Consider the following 12,617-nt stretch of genomic DNA (forward strand, 5'->3'; position numbering starts at 1 on the left):
CACATCATGAAGAAGGCCAGGTCTGCTGTGGGTTTGTTAAGAGGTGGGAAGATTTTCTCCTTGAAGAATTAAGTCTGTCACACACTGAGGACTTGAGAAAAATAATTCTTGGCATCACTCTGGCAACACCGTCTCTGATGTTATATGCAAGCCAGACCACAAGTTCACGTATACAGCTTGTAAATAAGGCTGTCTCTTAAAGGCCAGTGTTTGGCCAGCTGGTCATGGTCACTTGTATGTACAGCCCTTGGCCATATGCGGCCATCATGACTGAAGAAGACACGGTTTGACTTGGTTCCTTTAGAAAATTTTGTCTGCTAAGGTCCACTTGATACGAATAATAAAGGGTCTTATTTGTATTAATTGTGTGACTAAAGATAAATTGCTTAGTCAGACAGACCTTCCCGTTTCTCATTTCTCAGTTGGAAAACAGTATCAATAGCAATATCATTAGTGCTGTAAAACATCAGTCAGCCTATATAAAATAAGCTCCTAAATGGTACTGCATGAATGGAAGCTGTGATTATAGCTATCATGATGATTGGTACGTTTAATTTATAGGCTTTTATTCTTATGTTATTTTGTAACAGGTTTTAGTTTGTGCATCTAGAATTAGTTTATCCAATTAAATCTTGAGTGTAACAACTGTATAAAGTCTCGGTGTTGCAACTACTTCTGGTCTCTGAATGTCATATTCACTAGCTAATTCCCTTGGCTAATAGTTATTAGGTTCATACTATTTGACAGACACATTATCTGTTTTGAAGGAGCTACAGATCTCAAGAATAAAAATAGAGTATGACTACCAAACCAGACAGACACACATTTCCATAGATAAGCAAAAGCATCCACAGGTCTTTTATACAGAGGTGTGGAAGAAATATCCATGTATATTTGTGGGTGCATATATTTTTATGTTCCAACACAGCGGAGAAATGGACTCTCCAACATTTGCTACCTTCAAGTCCCATGTGAAAAGCATGAAAGTATGAGCCATGGATTTTAAATGAAGAACTGGGACTATATAGAATCAAGAAACAGATAGAAGAGGGCAGATAAAGTTTCACCTCCTCAAATAGCCAATTCCAGGTCTCAGTTCCTGGACAGAATTGGTGAGGGCGAGCATCTGTGGTCCATCACCATGACTTGTGCTGGAGCATCCAAGGAAATGTTCCTTGTGTTTTGGCTGGACTCATGAGAGTTGCATAAACACTAGCCAGTAGGAGAAATAGGTGATAAGCAGGGATTAGAGCTCTAATAAATATTTTTGGATACTCAGTGCCATGTCATGCATGAACTAGATGAGGAAACAAAACACATTGTATTTACTGACCCATTTTTACCCAGCACAGTCTACAAAAGGCTTGGAATACAGAGATCAACACAATGGCCTTGACCTTGAGGAGATATTATCTGTTTCCTCCTCCTTCCCACTCTATTTCCTATCCTGTGTCCTATTATGCCACCTACATACCACACACATACACATTTAAAAAAAAACCTGCTTGAGAAACCAGAAAACCAGAGATCCCTAAGAATGGATACCTCTCTCCAGCCTATGGATTCTCTGAGAAAAAACAAACAAACAAACAAACAAACAAAAACCATGGAGAGCCCTATGGAAAACACAAATTAGATCGAGTGTCATGATTCGAGTCATCCAGGACCTGTTCCCAAGAACATGGCACCTATATCTGTTGACTTCTGACAAAGGCTGTGGTTATGCCAGAGGTCACTAGAGAACTTCAGCTCCAGCTTGAGGACAGTGGCTGTTCAGAGCCATCTGTCACTCTTTGATAATCTCCGGACTCTCGGGGAGAAATCTAATTCAAACGTTTTCCCTCATCGGTGTGTTTTAGCTTTTAAAACATTCACGGTGACCTGAACATTCTAAGGTGACTGGAAGTGGTGCTGAGATAGATTCCAACACACAAAGGCTGTTCCCTTCTAAAGCTGCCCACACTCAGAAAACAGCTTCTAGCACACTGCTTCCTGCTGCAGAAGTTAGGCATGCATCTATCTGTCTATCTATCTATCTATCTATCTATCTATCTATCTATCTATCTATAATCTATCTATCATCTATTTAGCTATCTATATCTATCTATCCATCCATCTATCATCTACTATCTATCTATTGCCTATATCTCTCTATATCCATTCATCTATGCATCTATCATCTATCTACCTATCTATCATCTATATATCTATTCTCTCTCTCTCTCTCTCTCTCTCTCTCTCTCTCTCTCTCTCTCTCTCTCTCTCTCTCTCTCTCTCTCTCTCTCTGTTTATCTAGTGCTGTGGTGAGAACCGAGGGCCTTGCACATGCTGGAAAATGCTCTATCACTGAATTATTTTCCAGCCCCAAAGTTACTGACTCTCTGTGCCAGTTGCATTAAATCTAAACTTCTAGGATTGCTTACTTCTCACCACTTGATGTGATTGCCACCTTATTCCATATGAGATGACAATACTAATCTCCCTTTTAGTTGATTCAGGGGCAGTTCTCACTTTGATCTGGAATCATCTCCCATAAGTGATCCTGTGGGATGACTCATCCCTAACCGGCTTGAGAGCCAGAAGGCCCAAACAAGTGAAAAAGATACTTTCTGAGAGCCAGCCTGGGTCTGCCTAAGGGTCTTAGCAACAGCAGCTGAAACATGATCTGGAGATGACCTGGACCAATGAGAGACATGTCACACCAACAGATGCATATTCATCAGACCTCCCCCAAGGGTGGGGTGGAGGGTATATAAGGCTTGCCTCTTCCTGAATAAACTGAGCTTGTTGTTTGGACATTCTTCTGGAGTCTGTGTGGTTTGACTCTGCGCCTACTTGGCCCCCACCCCCAAAGGGAACAACAGCAAGGACCCTGCTACATGATCCCTTATCCAAGACCCTACCATTTCTTCTAGGACATTGTCTCTTGAATCACCTTTCTCTTCCTTGTCTTTGTCTTACCATTAGCCACATTTTTAGACGCAACATCATTCTTGAGTACTATGTCATGAACTACGGCTATAACACAATTTGATCAGAGGGCATGTGTGTGTGTATTTATATATGTATATATAAATACACATATATATATAAATACATATATAAATACATGCGCATGTAGGCATGTGCTCTGTCTCTACAAAGTTGTCATTACTGAACTCAAATCTCCCCCAAGAAATATTATAGGATTTATAAGACATCCTTAGCATATATCAAGAGTATGAAAACAAACTTTTATCTAAGACAGTGTCATCTGTTATTTTATTTCATGGTGACCCATGCTTTCCTCCCCTGTTTGAAGTTTCATAGTCTTCTTTTTTTTTTTTTTATTTTGCTTCCCTCTCTCCTGCATGTTTTCATTCTTTTGAGAACTATTTATTGGAAGCTTCCTACGAGTGTGAAAGTAGGTCAGTCCTATGGACCACACAGATAAAGTCCCTGATATCTACCTACTGTGAGCTGCAGCTTTGCCTGTGCCCAGTAAAAGCAATTGAGCTCCTTGAATGGAATTGCCTTGGCATGAGCCTATCAACAGACCAAGTTAGACATGCAGCAAGGCTGAGGGCGCAATGCTTCGGAAGGTGCTAAAGGACAGGAACAGAACTTTACATGCCAAGTTGATTAGGAAGAGCCCTTACTGCCTCTCATGGAGACCTTAAGTAAGGAAAATCTGTTCCATGAGACTGGTTTTTGACATAGAAATTCTGATGCCCTCTTACCTGTTTCTCTTTGAGCAGTGATGGAATATATTCACTTATCTCTTTTTAGATGGATGACTCACAGCGTCCATGAAATAATCTTGACAAATAATAGCTCTTCATAAAAGAAACCAGATGTAAAGACAAAGTTTATGACAAGTGAATGTTCTTAAGTGCTTGAATCAATAACATAGCATTCACTAATTTGCACACTTATTGCGCTCCCGTCACAACCATTATGATATTAGTAAGATGGAAAAATATAAAAATAGTGTGCATGTTAAATTGTCTGTAAGACCCATGTACAGCACAAGATACTAGCCATTTATAAGTAAAAGTTCAGATTGAACAGAGGATAAATAAATACACTGGGGAATTATCTTCTAGAAATATGATACAAAGTTTTAGCTATTTAAAATCCTTAAAATCAAAATTGGTCAACCAATCCATTAGTAAATAAGAATATAAGATGTTAAAATAACTATAGCAAAAGGTTTAAATACTTTAAACTTTAGTTGAAATTAGAGCCATCTTTCATCCATACTGAAAGTGAACCAGACACTCAGAAGGGGGAGGCAGGAAGATCTTAAGTTCAAGGGCAGCCTGGGTTACCTAGTGAGGCTTTGTTTCAAAAATAAAATGAACCAAAACAACAAACTGAAATGGGGGGGGTGCAGATGGGTGTGGTAAGTCAGTTGTAGAATTTCTGCCAAGCATGTGCAGGGCCCCCAAGTTCAATTCGTAGCATTAAACCAAACCAAACAAACAAAAAAACTCGACTGTCACTAACGAAACACTTTTAGCCTGAAAGCTTCGGGTGAAAGTAATAACTGGAAAGCAAAATTCTTGGAGGACTGAATGTCTTTACTAGGTTTCAATGGAGCCAAAACGGAGCAAAGAGAGCTGTATGGGCCACACATGGCAACAGAAGAGGCAGTGTATAGGCCATGCATACTTTCCCGGTAACAAAGATGCCTTATAGCTTCCAGAGTTGCCAACCAGCCCAGTGACTCACGCATTCAAGCAGCTCTGCCATTCCTTACATGTCAGAAATGGTCTGCACTGATCGTAATGGGTCAGATAACCAGAACCGTGAATGCCAATGCTATGAGAAGTCAGTGTGAAGCATGGAGTTAGCTGGGGACAAAACCCCACTTAACTCTACCTCAGTTTCAATCATGTAAACAGTGGGGAGCATTACTACTGTAAGGCACTTTCTGTACATGTAATATGTTTACCTGGTCTAAACAAATGACTTAATTCTGGATACTTTAATTTTTCTTAAAAGGGTTTAAACCTACTAAGTTAATTTTCTTACTCACTGTTGATGAGGAGTGATTTATAGGGGATTAATTTACTATTTTTACAATTCTATAAGCCACCTAGACTTTTCCTCACTGGTTCCAGTTCAGTTTAAAACATTTTGCTTTCTTTCTCTTTGGGGGCAGAGAGGATGGGGCCCTGGGGACTGTATCCAAGGCCTATCACTGAGCCACACCTCCCATCCTGAAGTCAATTTCTGAAGAGATGAAAGAAAGCATTGGGTAAACAGCAAGTGTTGGAATGATTTAGGCCTCCTGGGATTACGAACAAAAGGGTGGGTGTCTCCCTTATCTCAAGGGTCCCAGCACCTAGAAATGCAATACTGGGTCTTGATACATGCTAAATGAAGGGTGTGTGTGTAGTGTAGTGTGTAGAGCTGTGGCATAGGAAGAATACGAAGGGAAGAAATCAGAGTTCCCGGAAAGAGGCTTTGGGGCTGGGAGTACAAGGCCATCGGTGGCATGTAAAGCCAAGTCTAAATTCAGACCACCTCAGGCAGTCTCCAAGGCTTCCTGCTAAATTCCCTGCCTTAGCACTCAGAAAAAATCTGGGTTAGATCTACTAACCTAGATGAAGACACAGCTCAGTAACATTTTACATCACAAAAACCAAGGTAGGCACCGGTAAGAACGCAAACTCCCAGGCACTGTGGCCTGAGATGTCTCTAATGGACTTTTTACAAGGCTGTGTGTGCAGTGGCTACAGGGAGAGGTGTCTATACTGTCCCTACCCCTATTTGGGGCTTGGGACTGAATCCCAGTTCCACCTGTGCAGCTACAAAGACTTTTAGTCTTAGAGTGTGTGTATTGGGGGGCGTGATTTAGCTTGTGAGGGGCCAGGGGCAGAGTTTCTATCTGTGTAGGGAATAGGGCCCCTGTCTGGCCAACATGGACACAGGGCCTAGAGGACGGAGCCCCGGTGTGGTGTGCGTGGGCCCAAGGATTCCCGGGCCTGTAAGGAATAGGGACACAATGTTGGCTTGTGTGGGGTCAGGAATCTGCCTGGCCATCATGGGCCCAAGGTCGCCGGGGCCTTTATGAGGACAGGAATCCTGCCTTGTGCTGGGGCAGAAACCTGCCTGGCCACTGTGGGCCCCAAAGACTTCTGGGCCTCTAGGGAACATGGACCCAACCTTGGCCTGCTCAGATTTGAGACACGGGAAGCTCCAGCCCTTATGTGGATCTGACCTGCACAAATACGGGTAGGAGGACCTGTGGGTGGCCCCTGCTGGGACAGCTCACCTGCTCTCAACCCTTGGCCCTCCTCGCCTCTCTCCTGCGCCCTGAGAAGATGCGTCTTGAAAGCCGCGAGGCAGGCTGTGCAGCGGTGCATTCTGGGAAGGCTCCCCCCACCCAACCTCGGCCTGGAAGGGGAGTGTCTGCACTGAGCTTAGACGTGATGGAGAGCTCGGAGTGTGGGTGCCCCCTGATGTCACTTTCCCTGGTTCATCCCAGTGGGAATCTGACTGGGTGACAGAGGCATCATGAGTGGAAGCACTTGCTCAAAGCTACCCGTGGAGGAGGGGATGCCGCTGGGTTTGACGCAATGCCACAAAGTAATCTCTTCAGAGGGCAAATACCACTCTAAGAGGTCTATGGACCTCTGACAAGTTGGTGAGGAGAGGAAGGGAAGACATTCTAGAATAATTCCCTACGCATCCGTGTGCTCTCTCTCCTGACAAACCCAGGAATCTCTGATTACAAGGTTGAATTAACAGAGATGGGGGTAAACAGAAGTTGGACTCGAAGGAACGAACCATGATAAACAGCTGCAGCAAAGGAGAGGGAGCTGTTTTTCTGCGTGTTTGGTTAAAATAAAAATCTCAAGCTATTTATGCAAGAGGTAGGAAGTGTAATGGGAAATCGGGGGTTAGAACATCTAAGTTCGGGCTGGAGAGATGGCTCAGCCATTAAAGGCTAGGCTCACAACCAAAAATATAAGAACATCTAAGTTCTCACTCTCGGCTAACTTTAAGAATGTGTTGGCTTCCAGCTTTTCAAGCGTCCTTTTAAAATGTCGATGTCCACAGTAAAAAGAGAGCAACTAGTCTTCGTTTGTCTGGAGGGTTAAATGAGATAACGGTTAGAAACCCTCAAAGGATAATATTTGGTAAAATTGAGCACTCAGAAGATAGCTGTATTTGAGATTATGAGTACACAAAACATACCTGCTTTCTGTTGTTGTTAATAAGCAGCCAAATTATGAAGTCTTGCTAAATTCTGTCTTAAGTTTGCCATGAAATAAAAACAAAATATTAAATGGAGCTTAGGAGGAGATTTAAAAATAAAACTAACAAGAAGCTTTATAACTGGACAGCCATGTCTGAAAAAAGAAATTATAAGGAAGTGGAAAAATCATACATTTAAAAACATGCTGGGCTGGGGTGCAGAGCAGTTGGCAGAGCGCTTGTCTAGCGGGTAGGAAGTCCTGGGTGCCATCCTCAACACTAAATCAAATGGGGTGTGGCAGTACATGCCTGGAAGCCCAGTGCTTGTCAGGTAGGAGTTAGAGGATCTGAAAGTTTAAAGTCATCATTATGTACATAGTGAGTTCAAGATCAGCCTGGGTTACATGAGACCTTGTCAAAAAAAAAAAGCAAGATAAACCTGCTCTGGAGGGGACAAAAGGTAGAACCGGAGCAGATCAAATGACAATGGGTTGACACTGAAGATCAAACTAGGAATGAGGGAGTGGAGTTGAGATAGCCTCCCAAAACACACAGGAGGATGATCAAAAATGAAAATGCATTTTAAATGGGGGGGGGGTGATCATGAGGATTAGAAAGCAGAAACATAGTCTACAAATAATAACTTGATTTTCATCTCACTCAAGTCAGAATAACTCAAAGCAATGAAATAAAAATACTACTGAGAGGGTAAAAGAAACACCGCCTTACATGATGAACCTTTTATGTGTCTGGCGAGACACATAATAGGCTCATCATGTAAGGCGGTGTTTCTTAACATTTGGGTCACGACCCCTTTGAGGTCAAACAACCCTTTCACAGAGGTAGCATAATAGATATTTACATTACGATTCGTAAAAGTAGCAAAATCATAGTTATAAAGTAGCAACAAAATAATTTTATGGTTGGGGGTCACCACAACATGAGGAACTCTAGTAAAGTGTCGCAGCACCAGGAAGGTTGAGAACCACTGATGTAAGGCAAGAGTACTCAGAAAAGAATCTGGTCTAGACATAACCTCAGGACAATTTGAGTTTCAAGGACAAGAAATTAGGAAGTAGAAAGGCACAGCAAACTTAAAATACCCACAAGAGGCTGTCCTCAATCTTCTCTTTAGTTAAGGACAGTGAAGTCCAGAAACCACACAGCAGAGTGGCAGCCGCTGGAGAAGGACAGACGTAGAAACTAAGCCCAGGGCTGGGAAGATGGCTCAGTGTGCAAGCAGGAGGTGCCAGTTCAGACCCTCAGCATCCACGTAAAGACAGACAGGCATATACTTGCCATCTCAACACTGGAGAGGCAGAAACAGGAGGGTCCTGGGAGCATTCCTTGCCAGGCAATCTGGACAAATTGGCAAGTTCCAGGTTCAGCAAGAGACCTTGTCTCAAAAATTAGGGTAGAGAGTGATAGAGGAAGATGTCTGACATCAAATTCTGGCTTCCATGTACACACTTACGTGTGTGTGCCTTCAAAAACACTTGTGAACACATATAAACACACACAGAGAGTCTTCAGACAGCTTTGTCATTGAAATAAACAAAATAAACGACAAACCAAACACACATTCAGATGGATAAAATCTCAGGAAACCTATTCTTTTTTCCTGGGAAAGTTGGTAGGGAACACTCTAACTTCTGAAAACATCACACAAGAGAAAAGTCAAAATTAAGATTAGCTCTTTGGACATATTATAAGTTAAGATTGCATAGTAATACCATAATGATGACAAAAATTGTTTTAAAAACCCATAAATATAAAAATGGAATTAAAAGAAAAGAGGTATACTATAAACATTTGTGGAAATAGCAATTTGACTCATTGTGGTGATATATTGTGCACCCCAATAAAGTTTACCTGGGAATCAGAGGACAGAGCCAGCCACTAAATTAGACATAGAGGTCAGGCAGTGGTGGTGCACACCTTTAATCCTACCACTTGGGAGGCAGAGATCGATCTGGATCTCTGTAAGTTCAAGGCCACACTGGGCTACATGAGAGAAACAGAACCAGGCAGTGGTGACACACACCTTTAATCCCAGGAAGTAATATGGCAGGACACAGAAAGGCTTAAGGAAACAGGAACTCACTCTCTTTAGACTGAGGATTTCGTAAAGGTCAGAACTTGTGGCTGGCTTGCTCTGCTTCTCTGATCTTTCAGCTTTCACCCCAATATCTGGCTCTGGATTTTTTATTTTAAGACCTTTTAAGATAGGTGTTACAGCTCATAGATTCTGATGAAAGTAAACGTGACCACAAAGCTGGAGAAGGTAGAAGAGTAGACTTTACTAAATGCTGCATACAAGGAGGTCTATGTCTTCAGCCTTGGCTCGCTTCTTCAACTGGGAGTCGTGTAAGGTTGTGTAACTGAATGAGAGATTAGTGAAAAACTTGATGGTTAACAAAAGGTTTTCGAATGAGCAGGGACGAGAAATTAATTCAAAAGAACTGAATCCAAATGTTTCTGGCAGTGCTGGCCTGTGTTGCATCATGAGGCTCCACTGCAGCCTTGTGCTGAACACACAATGGGAACTCTGCATAGCAGATGCACACACTCTCACCTCATAGCACTAACGATCTTTACCAGGAGCACCATGACTCAGATCAAAATGTTGTGTTTTAAATTACACTATTTTTACTACATGCACTAAATTGTCTACTGTTCTAGAAACATAATGGTTTAATTACAGAAAACAAATACTCTTAAATATTTTCCTACTATCATTTCTTAGCATTACCAAATTAACATAACTTTGAATTGTATTGTGCTGGGATGTTTAGTTTCCAAAATTGTTGTTTGTATTGCTAAATTTTCTTTCTAAAAAAATGCTAAGTGAGTTTTGGCTATGGTTTGATTTCTGAGATGGGTCTGCTATTTTGTTCCGTGTGTTTATATGAGATGGCATTCTCAGCACTGATGGTTATAAGAACAAAGTATTGATCAACATGAAAAGGTTGAAGCTGGTATGCATGTCAAAGCCTTAGTTAGCCAAGATTTCTTTATTATGTGTGTGTATATGTCTGTTTGTGCAGGCACATGCATGTATGTGCTCAAGGAGAACAGAGATCGGTGCTGGGTGTCTTTCTCAACCACTCCCTTGTGTTTCCTGAGCCAGGGGGCCGAGGCCTCCCATTGAACCTGAAAGTCCTGGGTTTGGCAAGACTGACTGGCCAGCAAGTCCCTGGGGTTCACCTGCCTTCACCTTCTCCGCTCCGGGATTATAGGCACATACTACCTTACCTGGCTTTTCCATGAGTGCTTAGGCTAGGCTAGGACTGAGGTTTTCAAGCTGCATGACCAACACTACTAATTGATCCATCTCCCAGCCCCCAGTAGCTATTTATATCGAAATAAATATGCACAGTCGTCTCATTTACACTTGTCTTCAATAGATGGTAAAAACACATATACACCAAAGAATTCTTTAAAAATAAGTTTTTGATTTGTTATCAGTAAATATGTGATTTGTATACCTATTTTGTACACCTATATAATCAGAATTGCATAAACATTTCTTGGGTGAAAAGGGGGAATGAGTAAAGAAATCTTAAGAAGTTTAAGAACCCTTGTCTATAAGAAAGAATAAGCTCCTTGTTGTCTGAGTACTGGGGATTGCACATGCTAGATAAGCATTCTACCACTGAGGTACACCACCTGTCACAAGCATGGCTTGTTTGTTTTTGAAAAAATATAAAGAAGTAATAATTTATTGCTGAGAGATGATCCTTCTGTACTCTGTGAATATGTATTACTCTCACTGGCTAGTAATAAAGCTGTTTGGCCTAGAGCAAGGCAGGATAAAGTTAGGCAGGACAATCAAACCAAGGACTGGCATAAAGAAGGGCAGAGTCGGGAGAGAATGGAGCCAGCCGCCCAAGAAGCAAGATGCCAGAGGACCGGTAAAGCCACAGGCCATGTGGCAATACATAGATTTATAGACATGGGTTAATTTAAAAGTAAGAGCTAGTTAATAATAGGCCTGAGCTATTGGCCAAGCATTTTGTAGTTAAGTTTTTGTGCATTTATGTGGGACCAGGAGGTCGGGACAGAAAAATTTCGCTTGCAATTTATACAGTTCAAAATGGTTAAATGTGTTTTCCCAAACTCCCACCGCTCCTTAGGTGTAAAGGCAGTGGGAGTCGAGGAAGGACAAAGTGCTCACCTTCCGCTTATGCTCAGCTTTCATTCCAGCTAACAGCTCAGCCTTGGAATAAGAGTCGGTATATTCCATATCAGTATGTATTTGCAAAATGCTTCACTTTAGTCTTTTTCCTCTTCAGGTAGCAAGCATGTCATTTACAACCAGAAAAAAATAGCAGTCTAGACACATGTAAAGACAGATAATAATTCAATGAAATATTTTTTGATTGTGCTTATAATATAAAATGGGTTTATTATATAAAACAGGTTTATCAACTATTTCTCCTAAATGATCAGAAAAGAGAAATCATACCAAGACATTTAGATTGAAGGTGGTAGGCTAGGGACGTACTTCAGTGTTAGAGTACTTGCCTAGCAGGCATAGGGCTGGAGGTTTAATCTATAGTGCTATAAATTCATTAAATAGGTAACTGTGATATAATGTATTGCAGAATCTCAACACTTCACCCTGGATTATCTCAAGGCCTTCTCTAGATACCACGGTGTCTCTCCCCTTCCTCCCCACCCAAAGATGACTCACAACTCTAGCCGTACAGCCTGTATCCATCTATTATGTTAGGCTGGGTCTCCTCCACCACCTGCTTTGCATGTCCCTATTTCAGATGGCATGCTGGTGTCCTTATGAGCCAGCTTCCCACAGTAGGTGTGTTACCCCACTCATCTGTAGCAACTGTGATGACCCATTGTCTCTGGAGGTGGCAGACTATTAATGACTGAAATAAGCAATAATGTTTATTTGCTTTGGATATGGAATTCTGGCGACCCATCCAGGAACTTGCCACTCTTTTTGGATCGATTCCCTAACCTAAAAGCAAAGGCAGGCTCTTTGGCTCACGCAGACCCTTTAGAGACTTGTGCTGTTTGTGACTACTTTCAAACCTCCCTCTGACTCAATTATTAATCTGCAATAGATGTCACCAACGAAGGGGAGAATGGTTTAGCCTCATCTTCCTCTCCACACGTCTACCTCACCATCCGCTGTGCACATAGAAGTGAGACACAGGAGGACATATGCCAAGACCTAAGATATGGCTTAAGGGGAGCACTTGTCTGCAAGGTACAAATCCTTGAGCCTTGAACTGAGAGCATGTACTGCTCTTACAGAGGACCTGAGTCCAGTTGCCAGTACCCAAATCCATATCTAGCATGTTCATCCGAAGAAGAAAATTAAATAGGTCAGTCCAAGCAAAGACCACCACTTGACAGCAGAAGTCAGCCAACCCACCAACAACTCACTAGGAAACCTTTAGTTT

The 12,617-nt window shown here is 41.9% G+C and overlaps 1 protein-coding gene across 1 annotated transcript in view; it reads right to left on the minus strand.

The window, feature by feature from the left end:
• Positions 1 to 6,334, minus strand: part of Cers3 (ceramide synthase 3) — a 100,886-nt gene extending 94,552 nt beyond the window's left edge. Inside the window, exon 1 of the mRNA XM_059253322.1 lies at positions 6,263 to 6,334. The gene's annotated coding sequence lies outside the window, so the exon portion shown is untranslated. The remainder of the gene's footprint in view (positions 1 to 6,262) is intronic.
• Between the last annotated feature and the right edge of the window lie 6,283 nt (positions 6,335 to 12,617).

Source organism: Peromyscus eremicus, chromosome 1 (assembly GCF_949786415.1).
Source record: "Peromyscus eremicus chromosome 1, PerEre_H2_v1, whole genome shotgun sequence".
NCBI lineage: Eukaryota > Metazoa > Chordata > Mammalia > Rodentia > Cricetidae > Peromyscus > Peromyscus eremicus.